The following is a 14484-nucleotide window of genomic DNA, read 5'->3' on the forward strand; positions in this document are numbered from 1 at the left end:
TATTTCTTTTTTTTTCATGTTTTAATAAACACTTCGTCTTTTTGTATTGCTTTCTTTTTCATCACAATAATAGAAATATAACACCATATATCACTGTAAAACACATTTCCACATAAATGCTGATAAGCACAAAATATTTTTCATCATTTACATTTTAACTGTAATAATATATGGCAGGATTAAAGCTGCATCCATCATGTGTCTAACTAACCTTGCTGTAATGAATTTTTAAATGTAGTGGTTTCTGTCGCAAAGTAAAATCATACATAATGTCTAGTGACACAGTACGCTGGTTGGCTTGGAGAATTTTGAGCATGACTTTACTAGCGTGTGAGATGAGTGCAATTGTGTGGTAGTTTGGGCATTCTTTGGCATTGCCTTTCTTTGGGATTCGAATGAAGACTGACCTTTTCCAGTCCTGTGGCCACTGCTGAGTTTTCCAGATTTGCTGGCATATTGAGTGCAACACTTTCACAGCATCATCTTTCAAGATTTGAAATAGCTCAACTGGAATTCCATCACCTCCACTAGCTTTGTTCGTAGTGATGCTTTCTAAGGCCCACTTGACTTCACACTCCAAGATGTCTGGCTCTAGGTCAGTGATCACGTTATCGTGACTATCTTGGTTGTGAAGATCTTTTTTGTACAGTTCTTCTGTGTATTCTTGCCACCTCTTCTTAATATCTTCTGCTTCTGTTAGGTCCATACCATTTCTGTCCTTTATCGAGCCCATCTTTGCATGAAAGCTCCACAATTACATGTTTCGGAAACAAAATAACTTTAAGGGATGTAACGTCTGAGGTCGTCACTGAAATTTTTTCCAAGAGTTAACACTTTTGAGTTCATAAACTACTTCCTCACCATTGCCTCCCCACTCCCAATGAGGTGCTAATAAATAAGAGAAATAGCAAATGATGGCCCACTGAAAGAAGAGAAAGGAAAATTACAAATCGGAAGAGCAAAATTACAAATTGGAAGAGGACTGACTGGGCCAATGACATCCAAACATTTCACCTACTTCTAGCACTATCTGCCATCTACAGAAAGAGAAGGAACTTTTTAACGCTCTTCCTTTTGTTTTCTTACAGTGATATGCCCTTGCCATTACCTCAACCAAGTTAGTTGTATAATTTATTTTACTAGTGTGAGTTTTTTCTTTCCCAGTATCAAAAAAGCTGTTATTTTGTTGGCTCAGTGATGAGTGGTTTAATTTGTAAATTGTGTACACAGACTTTAAAAGGTGCTATGATCCTCCTGATTTTTTTTTTATTAATTCCCATTTGAATAGGTTTTTTTTTTCTTTCCAGTCAGCACTAATAAGCATTTTCATTGTGAATACTGGTGTCTTACCTACCCAATGTGAAGTGAAATTGAAAGTCGCTCAGTCATGTCCGACTATTTGCACCCCCATGGACTACACAGTCCATGGAATTCTCCAGGCCAGAATACTGGAGTGGGTAGCCTTTCCCTTCTCCAGGGGAAATTCCCAACCCAGGGATCAAACCCAGGTCTCCCACATTGCAGCAGGATTCTTCACCAGCTGAGCCACAAGGGAAGCCCAAGAATACTGGAGTGGGTAGCCTGTCCCTTCTCCAGGGTATCTTCCCAACCCAGGAATTGAACCGGGGTCTCCTGCGTTTCAGGCAGATTCTTTACCAGCTGAGCTATCAGGGAAGCCCCTACCCACTGTACTAAAACATAATTCATGTAGCCTCCAGTTTTTCAATGGGTAGTGTTCCAAAAGTTTATGAGTAACTTATTCAAAATAGAGAACAGTTTCTATTTAATCCATAATGAAACTATAATGAAACTATTCCTTCCTGATCTCTACCTTTCCTCACTGTCTTTGGAAACCTTATTTGTTAAAACATAATTTAGTCAGAATTAAGAAAAGCGAAAAGCAGAAAAAAAAAAAAAAAACAAACAGAACAATTCACAGTCCCTGGGCAACCTAACCTCCCCCATTGGCTACAGCTAATCCCAACCCAGTGGAGCCCACTCATCTCACATTTGCACACTTAAAATACTCTAAGACTTAGAATGTAAGTGACCTTTCAAAGCACTGAGGTAATCAATTGCTGGTGAGAAAAGTGTAGCAAAATTGATGCTGCATGCACTAGCTTGTAAGAATATAAACAAGTAAAAAGTTTGGTAATGTGTATGCACAATCTTATAGATGCCATTTCATTAATTCCACTAAAAATCAGTGCCAAAGACAATATAAAGAGTTCTTATGCATAAAGATATTCATTGTAGGGTTTTTGTTTTGTTTTTCATAATGAAAAGGAGTAGAAACAATAGGGGACAATAGAAAGTGTCCTATAGTAGATGAACAGTTATAGAAATTAGGGAATGTTATGTTTATAAAGACTGTAATAACAAGAAAGTGCCTAAGTGAAAAAGCTTGTTTACCAAATTGCACTGACAATTTTATTGCAAGTGAAAGTGAAAGTCTTTCAGTTGTGTCCAACTCTTTGTGACCCCATGGACTATACAGTCCATGGAATTCTTCAGGCCACAATACTGGAGTGGGTAGCCTTTCCCTTCTCCAGGGCATCTTCCAAACCCAGGGATTGAATCCAGGTCTCCCACATTGCAGGCAGATTCTTCACCAGCTGAGTCACAAGGGAAGCCCAATTGCAAGTGATTTATTCAATTTATGCTAAAAAATGCAGACTTGATAAAATGGAGTAGATTATGTTGCAAACTTTATTCTAGCCTGTTGGCTATTACTGGACACGAATTCCTGTGCCGCACACACGGTGAGGCCAAACAAACTGAAACATCAGAGTTCAGAGCAAAGGAAGTTTTATTGCAGGGCTGTGCAAGGAGAGAAGGTGACTTGTGCTCAAAACCCCCAAACTTCCTGATGGTTTTGATAGCAATAGAAGATAGTTATACAGGTAGTTGTAGAAGTCCCAATGGGATTATAGATAGAGAGAGGAACATAGAGAACTTTGGAAGACCACTGTAAGATAATGATCGCTCAAGAAAGCTATTGGAATGTTGTGGAATGAAGCTGGCTTGCTTAACTATAGAATCATAAATAAAACCATGAGATATGCCCCGGGTCATTAAATGAAAGAAAAAATGTTCCCACCCTTCTGCTGATTTGAATAAGCACTATGATGGTCCTAGTGTGACCTCAAAGGATCAGACACTCTCCTGCCCAATGAGAAGGAGCTAGTGATGTAAGTAAGCCTACTTGCATCACTTACAAGTGATGTAAGCCTACTTACAAGTGATGTCTACTTGAGGAATAAGGAAGAAGCAGTCTTTTCCCCCAAACCCACTTTCTTTTGATTATAAAAATATAACCCACTTAATCCTTAGGGTAGAGCCTGCTCCCTGCCCACTTGCATCTCTCAGAAGTGGCCTATATTAATAAATCTACTTCTTACCTATCACTTTGCCCCTCACTGAATTCTTTCTGTGCCAAGACAGAAAGAGCCTGAGCCTCAGTAAGTCCAGACACCAGGTGAGTGATTCTAATTAAAAGACTATAGGTTCAAGTCCCAATCTGAGTTTAGACTGGGTTCGAGTCCCAGTCAGAGGTGCATGGTTTCAGTTTTAGGGGAAAAGTTTTTACAGGCAAAAGTTACCTGAAGTTACTATACTCCACCTGGGTAGGAGCCTTAATTCCAGCAGAACTCAAAGTATTGTTATGTGTATTCCTTGAGGAGAAATCAGGACCCTGCCCCAAGGCTGCACTATTTGTTTTTTAAGTTGATTTTTTAAAAACATACTTTTATTTTTGCCTGTGCTGGGTCTTCATTGCTCCCTGCAGGCTTTTTCTAGTTGCAGCAAGCAGGGACTACTCTCTAGTTGCAATGCAAGGGCTTCTCATTGCGGTGGTTTCTCTTGTCATGGAGTATGGGCCCTAGAGCCCAGAGGCTTCAGTAGCTGTAGCACATGAGCTCAGTAGTTGTGGCCCTCAGGCTGCAGAGCATGGGTTCAGTAGTTGTGGCGCACAGGCTTAGTTGCCTGCCACCCCGCTCCCATTGGCATGTGGAATCTTCCCAGAGCAGGGATCAAACTCCTGTCTCCTGCGCTGGCAAATGAATTCTTTACCACTGGACCACCAAGGAAGTCCTGCACTATTGTCTCTTGATGTCTCCTCCCTTGTTTCTGCATCACTTTCCTTCCCTGATTAGCAAATGTTTGAATCTGCCCTGTGGAACTCAGGGAAGGTCAAGGAGGCTGAATGAAGCCTATTTCCCATAAACAAGAAATGAAGGACATGATAAGGATTTGTACCAGGGAGGGCCCCACAGAATCCTGCTTGTTTGAGAGCTAAATGGTTTATAAGATAGTGTTACCAAACCAAACTTGGGTCTGCTCACCTATGCCCAGTAAAACCACCAACTGACATGGGTGAAACAGGAGGGAACAGGGCAGGTCACACATTTTAAAAGAATGACATAGTTCAAGGACGTGACATAAACTGATTAGAACCAAACAGATCCAAGTTGAGAGACAGTCAACTTCCACTAGACCTTGAGCCTCTATATATACACATCAACAAGCTAAATGACACACCCACAGGCACCATGACAGTTCCAAGGCCAACCATAAAGGTGAAAAAGTGGACAGTGGCTCAATTCCTGGAAATCCCCACCCATTCCCCCAAATAGCTGGAATACTGTTCCCACTAATTAGCCTAGGAAATTACTCAACCCCATAAAAACTGACAATCCCATATCCTGGTGCCACTTTTGCCTTCTGAGCTAGCCCACACTCTGTCTGTGGAGTGTGCTTTTCTCTAAGTAAATCCACTTCTTACCGATCACTTTGCTTCTCCCTGAATTCTTTCTGAGATGAGACATCAAGAATCTGAGATTCAGTAAGTCCTGAGACCCAGGTGTGATCAACCAGGTGTGATCTCAATTAAAAGACCATGGGTTCAAGTCCCAATCTGGGTTTGGCTGTGTTCAAGTCTTGGCATGTGAGTTCAAGTCTCAGTCTGAGATGCACAGTTTCACCAGGTTGTGGTAAAAGAAAGGGCAGGATTTAAGTTGCCACACAAGTAGTTCGGGACAACTAATGCTCAGAAAGCCTGAACACCCCAGTGGGACTCGGCAAAGCATTTTTAAAGGCAAGGGGAGGGTTGGACCATAAGGAAACCTGAGTGCTGAAGAATTGATGCTTTTGAACTGTGGTGCTAGAGAAGACTCTTGACAGTCCCTTGGACTGCAAGGAGATCAAACCAGTCAATCCTAAAGGAAATCAACCTTGACTATTCACTGGAAGGACTGATGCTGAAGCTGAAGCTCCAGTGCTTTGGCCACCTGACGTGAAGAACTGACTCATTAGAAAAGATCCTGATGTTGGGAAAGATTGTAGGCAGGAGGAGAAGGGGACAACAGAGGATGAGACTATTGGATGGCACCATTGACTCAATGGACATGAGTTTGAGCAAGCTCTGGGAGATGGTGATGGACAGGGGGAGCCTGGCGTGCTGCAGTTGATGGGGTTGCAAGGAGTCGGACACGACTGAGCCACTGAGCAACAGCAACAAGGGGAGGGAGGAGAAGTCCCAGGGCAAGTGATCAGCTCCTGCACAGTTCTCTGACTGGTTGATGGTGAGGTAACAGGGGTTAACATTATCAGTCCTTTCAGTTCAGTTCAGTCGCTCAGTCGTGTCCAACTCTTTGCGACCCCATGGACTGTAGCACGCCAGGCCTCCCTGTCCATCACCAACTCCCGGAGTTTATTCGAATTCATGTCCGTTGAGTCGGTGATGAAATCCAACCATCTCATCCTCTGTCGTCCCCTTCTCCTCCTGCCTTCAATCTTTCCCAGTATCAGGGTCTTTTCAAATGAGTCACTCCTTCACATCAGGTGGCCAAAGTATTAGAGCTTCAGCTGCAGCATCAGTCCTTCCAATGAATATTCAGGACTGATTTCCTTTAGGATGGACTTTGGATTTCCTTGCTGTCCTAGGGACTCTCAAGAGTCTTCTCCAACACCACAGTTCAAAGGCATCAATTCTTCAGCACTCAGCTTTCTTTATAGTCCATCTCTCACATCCATACATGACTACTGGAAAAATCATAGCTTTGACTAGACGGACCTTTGTTGGTAAAGGTCTCTGCTTTTTAATATGCTGTCTAAGTTGGTCATAGCTTTTCTTCCAAGGAGCAAGCATCTTTTAATTTCATGTCTGCAGTAACCATCTGCATTGATTTTGGAGCCCAAGAAAATAAAGTCTGTCAGTGTTTCCATTGTTTCCCCATCTATTTGCCATGAAGTGATGGGACTGGATGCCATGATCTTAGTTTTCTGAATGTTGAGCTTTAAGCCAACTTTTTCACTCTCGTCAAGAGTTAGTTCCTCTTCACTTTCTGTCATAAGGGTGGTGTCATCTGCATATCTGAATTTATTGATATTTCTCCCAGAAATCTTGATTCCAGCCTGTGCTTCTTCCAGCCCAGCGTTCCTTATGATGTACTCTGCATATAAGTTAAATAAGCACGGTGACAATATACAGCCTTGACGTACTCCTTTTCCTATTTGGAACCAGTCTGTTGTTCCATGTACAGTTCTGAATGTTGCTTCCTGACCTGCATACAAGTTTCTCAAGAGGCAGGTCAGGTGGTCTGGTATTCCCATCTCTTTCAGAATTGTCCACAGTTTATTGTGATCCACACAAAGGCTTGGGTATAGTGAATGAAGCAGAAATAGATGTTTTTCTGGAACTCTCTTGCTTTCTCCATGATCCAGCGGATGTTGGCAATTTGATGTCTGGTGCCTCTGCCTTTTCTAAAACCTGCTTGAACATCTGGAAGTTCACAATTCACATATTGCTAAAGCCTAGCTTGGAGAATTTTGAGCATGACTTTAGTAGCGTGTGAGATGAGAGCAATTGTGCGGTAGTTTGAGCATTCTTTGGCATTGCCTTTCTTTGGGATTCGAATGAAGACTGACCTTTTCCAGTCCTGTGGCCATTGCTGAGTTTTCCAAATTTGCTGGCATATTGAGTGCAGCACTTTCACAGCATCATCTTTCAGGATTTGAAATAGCTCAATTGGAATTCCATCACCTCCACTAGCTTTGTTTGTCATGATGCTCTCTAAGGCCCACTTGACTTCACATTCCAAGATGTCTGGCTCTAGGTGTGTGATCACACCATAGTGATTATCTGGGTCATGAAGATCTTTTTTATATAGTTCTTCTGTGTATTCTTGCCACCTCTTCTTAATATCTTCTGCTTCTTAATATCAGTCATTTAGGCACCAGTAGATCTGGGGCCTACATGCTCATGGTCATCATGTAATTAATTTCTTCCATTTGGTGGAGTTTCTTGCATCTGCAAAACAACTCCAGAAATGTGCAGCAGATACTATTATCTAGATACTTCACAGAGGAGCTACAACAGAGGATATAGGGGAGGGTTCTGTCCCAGGACAGCCCCATAGGGTCCTGCTTGGTTAAAGTAGTGATAAAAGAGTACTGGGTAGAAAAATAAGCAAAGACAGCCAGGAGAACTCTAAAAAGGAAGAGCAATGAGAGAGGACTAGCCTGAGTACATATGAAGACATAATTTTTTTAAGTTACTAATTAAAACAGTGTGATACTAGTGTATGAACAGACAAACTAAGGGACTGGAATAGAAAGTCCAGAAATAAAAACAATATTTACCAGGGAATTCCCTGGCAGTCCCTTGGTTAGGGGGCTTCCCTGGTGGCTCAGACAGTAAAGAATCTGCCTGAAATGCAGCAGACCTGGGTTCAGTCCCAGGGTTGGGAAGATCCCCTGGAGAAAGGGATAGCTACCCACTCCACTATTCTGGCCTGGAGAATTCCATTGACAGAGGATCCTGGCAGGCTACAGTCCTTGGGGTCACAAAAAGTTGAACACGACTGAGTGACTTTCACTTTTAACTTTCCTTTCCAGTGGTTAGGATTGGCATTTTCACTGCCATGGCCCAGGTACAGTCCCTAGTCGGAGAGGTAAGATCTCCCAAGCCACAGGGCATGGCAAAAAAAAAACACTCCAAAACAAAAACAATATATATCAGAACTGAGTATCCAATAAAGATGCAATTTCAAGTATTCAGGTAAATATGAACTTCATTTTAAAATCTGTTGTTGAAACAACTAAAGCTGATATCTGACATCTGGAAAAAGATACAGCTGAATCCATACTTTACAATATGTGCCTGGATGAACTCCATTTAATTTTTTAGATATAAACATTAAAATAATTAAAACTAATTGAAGAAAACTGGGCAAATTCCTTTATAACTTTGCAGCAGGGATGACTTTTTGTGAATGACTCAAAATTTGATAAATTTGACTTTATAAAAATTAAAACTTAAGCATAAAAAATAAGCAAAATCAAATGACAAATCACAAACTGAGAATAATGTTTGTAATTTTTATTGAAGGCAAAGGACTAACTTTCCTAATATGGAATTTAAAAAAGACCAACCACCCCAGTAGAATAGCAACAGGCCCATACACAATTCACAGAAGAAAGAAATATGAATGGCCCTAAAGCACACACAAAAAAAACTCTCAACCTTAATTATAATAATTGGACATAATAATTCTCACTTAAGAGATTAGCTAAAATTCATAAGTAATATGATTAGACTTGATATGTTCACAGGATGCAGTCACATGAATGTACAAACATTCACTGTAGCACTGTCTGGAATAGCAAAAGATTGGAAGCAACCCATGTGTCCAGTCTTAAAGGACTGCTTAATAAACCATAGTATATCTGCATAACCACAGCTATAATAAACAAGTAAATAAAAAAAGAAAGAACAAGGAATTTATCTATGTTCTGATTTGGAAAGTTTGCTAGGATATATTGCTAAAAGTAAAACAGCAAGATGCAGAACAACGTGCTCACTTTTTCTTTTTTAAAAAGCAGCTTTATTGAGATATAACTCATATATTATACAATTTATGTGTACCATTTAAAGTGTTAAATGGTATAAAATATTATACTATTTAGCCTGGGCTGCGGTTCGGCGCTCGGAGCCGGGCTGGCCTGCGGTGGCCGCGGCTGCGCCCTGTCCCCAGCCGGGCCCCAGGCGCCATGGCGTCCCGCGGGAGGAAGCGGAAGGCCGAGGCGGCGCTGGCCGCTGCGGCCGAGAAGCGGGAGAAGTCGGCCGGCGGCCAGGAGGGCGGAGTGGAGGGCCCGAGCGTCGTCATCGAGCACTACACGAGCTGACGCGTCGACGGGCGCAACGCCGCGGCCCTGAGCCAGGCGCTGCGCCTGCAGGCCCCCGAGCTGGCGGTGAAGGTGAACCCCGCCAGGCTGCGGAGGGGCAGCTTCGAGGTGACGCTGCTGCGCGCCGATGGCAGCAGCGCGGAGCTCTGGACGGGTCTTAAGAAGGGGCCCCCCACGCAAACTCAAGTTTCCGGAGCCTCATGTGGTGCTGGAGGAGCTGAAGAAGTACCTTTCGTAGGGAGCCTCTGTCCCTGGTGATGTTGGAGCATTTATGACGGGACATGGCCAAACTTCAGTCATGTCCCTGAGGCTGTGGTTTCCTCCCCTCCAGAAACGATGGTTCAGTTGTGAGGCAATCCTCTAGTAAGACATTGAAAAGTTCTTGGATTTGGTTTAATAAAAATTAAAGGATTTGAATTGACTAAAAAAAATATAAATAAAATAAAATATACCATTTAAAGTGTACAATTCAGTTTTTTAGTATATTACATTATTAATTTTTAAAACTGGTATGGTAAACACACACACACATATATATAATTAAAATTTCCATTTTGGTGATCTTAAGAGTGTAATTCACTGGCATTAATTACGTTCACAAGGCTGTACAACCATCACCACTATGTATTTCTAAAACTTTTTCATCACATCAATCAGGAACTCTGAAATCATCAAACAATAATTTCTCATTCCTTTTCCCCTCAGCCCCTGGTTACCTCTATTTTCTGTCTCTATGAATTTTCCTGTTATCGGTACCTCAAGAGTGGAGTCATCTAATATTTGACCTTTTGCATCTGATTTATTTCACTTAACAATGTTTTCTAGGTTTATCCATGTTGTAGCATATATCAGAACTTCATTTTTTTTTTTTTTGCATCAGTTCAGTTCAGTTCAGTTGCTCAGTCATGTCCGACTCTTTGTGACCCCATGAATCACAGCACACCAGGTCTCCGTGTCCATCACCAACTCCCGGAGTTCACTCAAACTCATGTCCATCGAGTCGGTGATGCCATCCAGCCATCTCATTCTCTGTCCCCTTCTCCTCCCACCCCCAATCCCTCCCAGCATCAAAGTCTTTTCCAGTGAGTCAACTCTTTGCATGAGGTGGCCAAAGTAGCTGAGTAATATTCCATTGTATAGATACACTTGATTTTTCCTCTCAAGCTATGAAAGTTCTAGATAGCACCTTCTGAGAAAAAGCCGTTTCTTATACATTGAAAATCTGTTGTTTAGTGTGTGTTAGTTGCTCAGTTGTGTCTGACTCTTTGTGACCACATGGACTGTAGCCTACCAGGCTCCTCTGTCCATGGAATTTTCTTGGCAAGAATACTGGAGTGGGTTGCCATTCCCTTTGCCAGGGGATCTTCCTGACTGAAGGATCAAAACCAGGTCTCCTACATTTCGGGCAGCTTCTTTACCATCTGAGCCACCAGGGAATCCTGGTTATTGTTGTTTAGTGTAGCCACCTTTATTATTTTAGATAGATTTTCTGGATAAACTTGCTGCAGCTTCAACATCAACCCTTGGTTTTTCACCTTGCATTCTTTGTAACAGAGATGGCTTCATTCCTTAAACTTCAGGAACCAACCTCTGCTAGTTTCAAACTTCTCTTTTGCAGGTTCCTTACCTGCTGTCAGCTTTGTAGAATTGAAGAGAGTATTTCAAATCTTGAAAGATGATGCTGTGAAAGTGCTGCACTCAATATGCCAGCAAATTTGGAAAACTCAGCAGTGGCCACAGGACTGGAAAAGGTTAGTCTTCATTCCAATCCCAAAGAAAGGCAATGCCAAAGAATGCTCAAACTACCACACAACTGCACTCATCTCACAAGCTACTAAAGTCATGCTCAAAATTCTCCAAGCCAGGCTTCAGCAATATGTGAACCGTGAACTCCCAGATGTTCAAGCTGGTTTTAGAAAAGACAGAGGCACCAGAGATCAAATTGCCAACATCCGCTGGATCATGGAGAAAGCAAGAGAGTTCCAGAAAAACATCTATTTCTGCTTCATTGACTATGCCCAAGCCTTTGTGTGGATCACAACAAACTGTGGAACATTCTGGAAGAGATGGGAATACCAGACCACCTGACCTGCCTCTTGAGAAACCTGTATGCAAGTCAGGAAGCAACAGTCAGAACTGTACATGGAACAACAGACTGGTTCCAAATAGGAAAAGGCGTACGTCAAGGCTGTATATTGTCACCCTGCTTATTTAACTTATATGCAGAGTACATCACGAGGAACGCTGGGCTGGAAGAAGCACAAGCTGGAATCAAGATTGCTGGGAGAAATATCAATAACCTCAGATATGCAGATGACACCACCCTTATGGCAGAAAGTGAAGAGGAACTCAAAAGCCTCTTGATGAAAGTGAAAGAGGAGAGTGAAAAGATTGGCTTGAAGCTCAACATTCAGAAAACAAAATCATGGCATCTGGTCCCATCACTTCATGGGAAATAGATGGAAAAACAGTGGAGACAGTGTCAGACTTTATTTTTTTGGGCTCCAAAATCACTGCAGATGGTCACTGCAGCCATGAAATTAAAAGACGCTTACTCCTTGGAAGGAAAGTTATGACCAACCTAGATAGTATATTAAAAAGCAGAGACATTACTTTGCCAACCAAGGTCCGTCTAGTCAAGGCTATGGTTTTTCCCGTGGTCATGTATGGATGTGAGAGTTGGACTGTGAAGAAAGCTGATCGCCGAAGAATTGATGCTTTTGAACTGTGGTGCTGGAGGAGACTCTTGAGAGTCCCTCGGACTGCAAGGAGATCCAACCAGTCCATTCTAAAGGAGATCAATCCTGGGTGTTCATTGGAAGGACTGATGCTAAAGCTGAAACTGCAATACTTTGGCCACCTCATGTGATGAGTTGACTCACTGGAAAAGACTCTGATGCTGGGAAAGGTTGGGGGTGGGAGGAGAAGGGGACGACAGAGAATGAGATGGCTGGATGGCATCACCGACTCTGTGGACATGAGTTTGAGTGAACTCCGGGAGTTGGTGATGGACAGGGAGGCCTGGCGTGCTGTGATTCATGGGGTCGCAGAGAGTCGGACACGACTGAGCAACTGAACTGAACTGAACTGAATTCACTTGTTCTTAATACTTATATTTAGATTACTCATGAAAATCATGAGACATTGAACAGATAACCATCATATTAATTTTTTTCTGTTTCTGGCTAATAAATTTTGTAATAAGGATGACATGAACTTATTTTACTAGTGAACTTGGGTAGAATAAAAGTTCCATGTCTGCATTATATTAAATGCTGATAACTCTGAAGACATGCCTATTTAAGTAAAGTCAACAGACTTAAACCAGTTTTTATTTACCTAAGATTGTCCCAGATCCCATGAACTTAAAAAACATTGAATTAGTTTCTATATTTTTAAGAGTTTTAAGAATATTTAATTTATACATTTCTTTTTCTTTAAAACAAATAAAGCTCAAAAATCACACATCTATAACATGTATATATATATATATGATATATAGAAACATAAAGACAGATGCAGAGATCTTATAGCTTTTGTTCCAAAATTTTAGCCAGTAGATGTGGAAAACAATGCAAAACTCACGAGTTTACAAAAGAACAGTTGGGTGTGACTCAGGGAGCTCAAATCAGGTGCTCTGTGACAACCTAGAGGGGTGTAAAGGGTGGGAGGTGGAAGAGAGGTTCAAGAGGGAAGGGACATATGTTTACCTATGGCTGATTCATGTTGATATATGAAAGAAATCAACACAATATTGTAAAGTAGTTATCCCCCAATTAAAAAAAATTAAATTAAAAAAAGAACAATTGGGTCCAGACTGTGCTTCTGATGGATAGCATAAGTTACTGCCCAGATGGCTAAAGTTTTTACTAACATCAACTCAATGGACATTAGTTTGAGCAAACTCCAGAAGATTGTGAAGGACAGGGAAGCCTGGCATGCTGCAGTCCTTGGGGTCACAAAGAATCTGACATGACTGAGTAACTGAACAACAATAAATTAATAGAGAAGATTTTTAAGATTTTCATTCCTTGGTATCCAAACAACCGCCACTCCCCCCCCCCTTTTTTTTTCCCCTTCTTTTAAGAATTTTCTCCCTGTAGTTTGCATTTTTAAAAAATGGCTCTGGGTTCCTAAAGAAGATGAGGTAGAATATTTACATCTCAAAGGCACAGAAGAAGGATGTAAGTTTCTCCAAGAAGGATTTTGTTTCCTAAGTCCAGATCTTTTACAATATCTACAAGCCTTTTGAGGTGAATAAGAGAGGGTTTGGGTTTGGTAAAAAGGATAGATGTGCTTTGAATTGCTTTTAGAACTGCATTTCTGTTCTTATAAATAAAGACTCAATTAGTAAGACAAGAAGAGTTGTTTTTAATTCTTCAAATAATTGGGTTGCAATCTGAGTGATATAAGGGGCTGATCCCACTACATTCTTTTCAATTTGCTTTTTTATATCAGGAAGATTTCCAACTAAGATGGAAATCAAAAGATTTCTATCTTAAGACAGGAGATCTAAAAAAATAACAGTTCCTATCAAACTGAATATCAGGTTCCAATGTAGCCAAATTTTTACCATAGAGCTACTTTTAAAAATTCTATCAAACATCTTATCACTTTCAGTCAAGACAAATAGTCAATATCCCTAGAAGTAACACACAACCTTTTTTCTTTCCTTTTAAACTAAAGGCATATCTGGGCTTTCCTGGTGGCTTAGTTGTTAAAGAATCTGCCTGCAGTGCAGGACATGTGGGTTCAATCCCTAGGTTGGGAAGATCCCCTGGAGAAGGAAATGGCAATCCACTCCAGTATTCTTGCCTAGAAAATCCCATGGACAGAGGAGCCTGGCAGGCTACAATCTATGGGGTGGCAGGAGTCGGACATGAGTTAGTAACTAATCCACCAAAGTCTATCAAATGACTCAAAACCAAAACCAATTAGCCCTTTATAGCTTATCCATGGATGCAAAAGGTATCCCCACAGAGAGTGAAAAAGATACTACCCTCCCAAGATCTAGGGCATGCCCAAAGATAACCAAAAGAAAGAGAACTGGCAAGTCAGTAACATGCTAGCTGCAAATGGAGTACAATCCACATTTTGTCTGGCCATATTTTCAGAGCCCCTAACCTGACAGTTGAGCCACTTGAATATGCAGAACGAAAAATCTCCATGCCCTGGACACAAAGAAAAGCCAAGTTCTCAGAACATACAGTGAAACAAACAGGAGAAAAATGGCTGTCCCTGGGAAGGAAAAGTTCAATGACTAATAGGTACCCCCAAACCAAATTTTAATCAGAATCA

The 14484-nt window shown here is 41.4% G+C and overlaps 1 pseudogene; it reads left to right on the forward strand.

The window, feature by feature from the left end:
- The first annotated feature begins 8975 nt into the window (after positions 1 to 8975).
- LOC129535114 (selenoprotein H pseudogene) lies at positions 8976 to 9523 on the forward strand (annotated as a pseudogene).
- The last annotated feature ends 4961 nt before the right edge of the window (positions 9524 to 14484 follow it).

Source organism: Moschus berezovskii, chromosome X (assembly GCF_049115385.1).
Source record: "Moschus berezovskii isolate FMDL1 chromosome X, NW_MosBer_1.0, whole genome shotgun sequence".
Taxonomy (NCBI): domain Eukaryota; kingdom Metazoa; phylum Chordata; class Mammalia; order Artiodactyla; family Moschidae; genus Moschus; species Moschus berezovskii.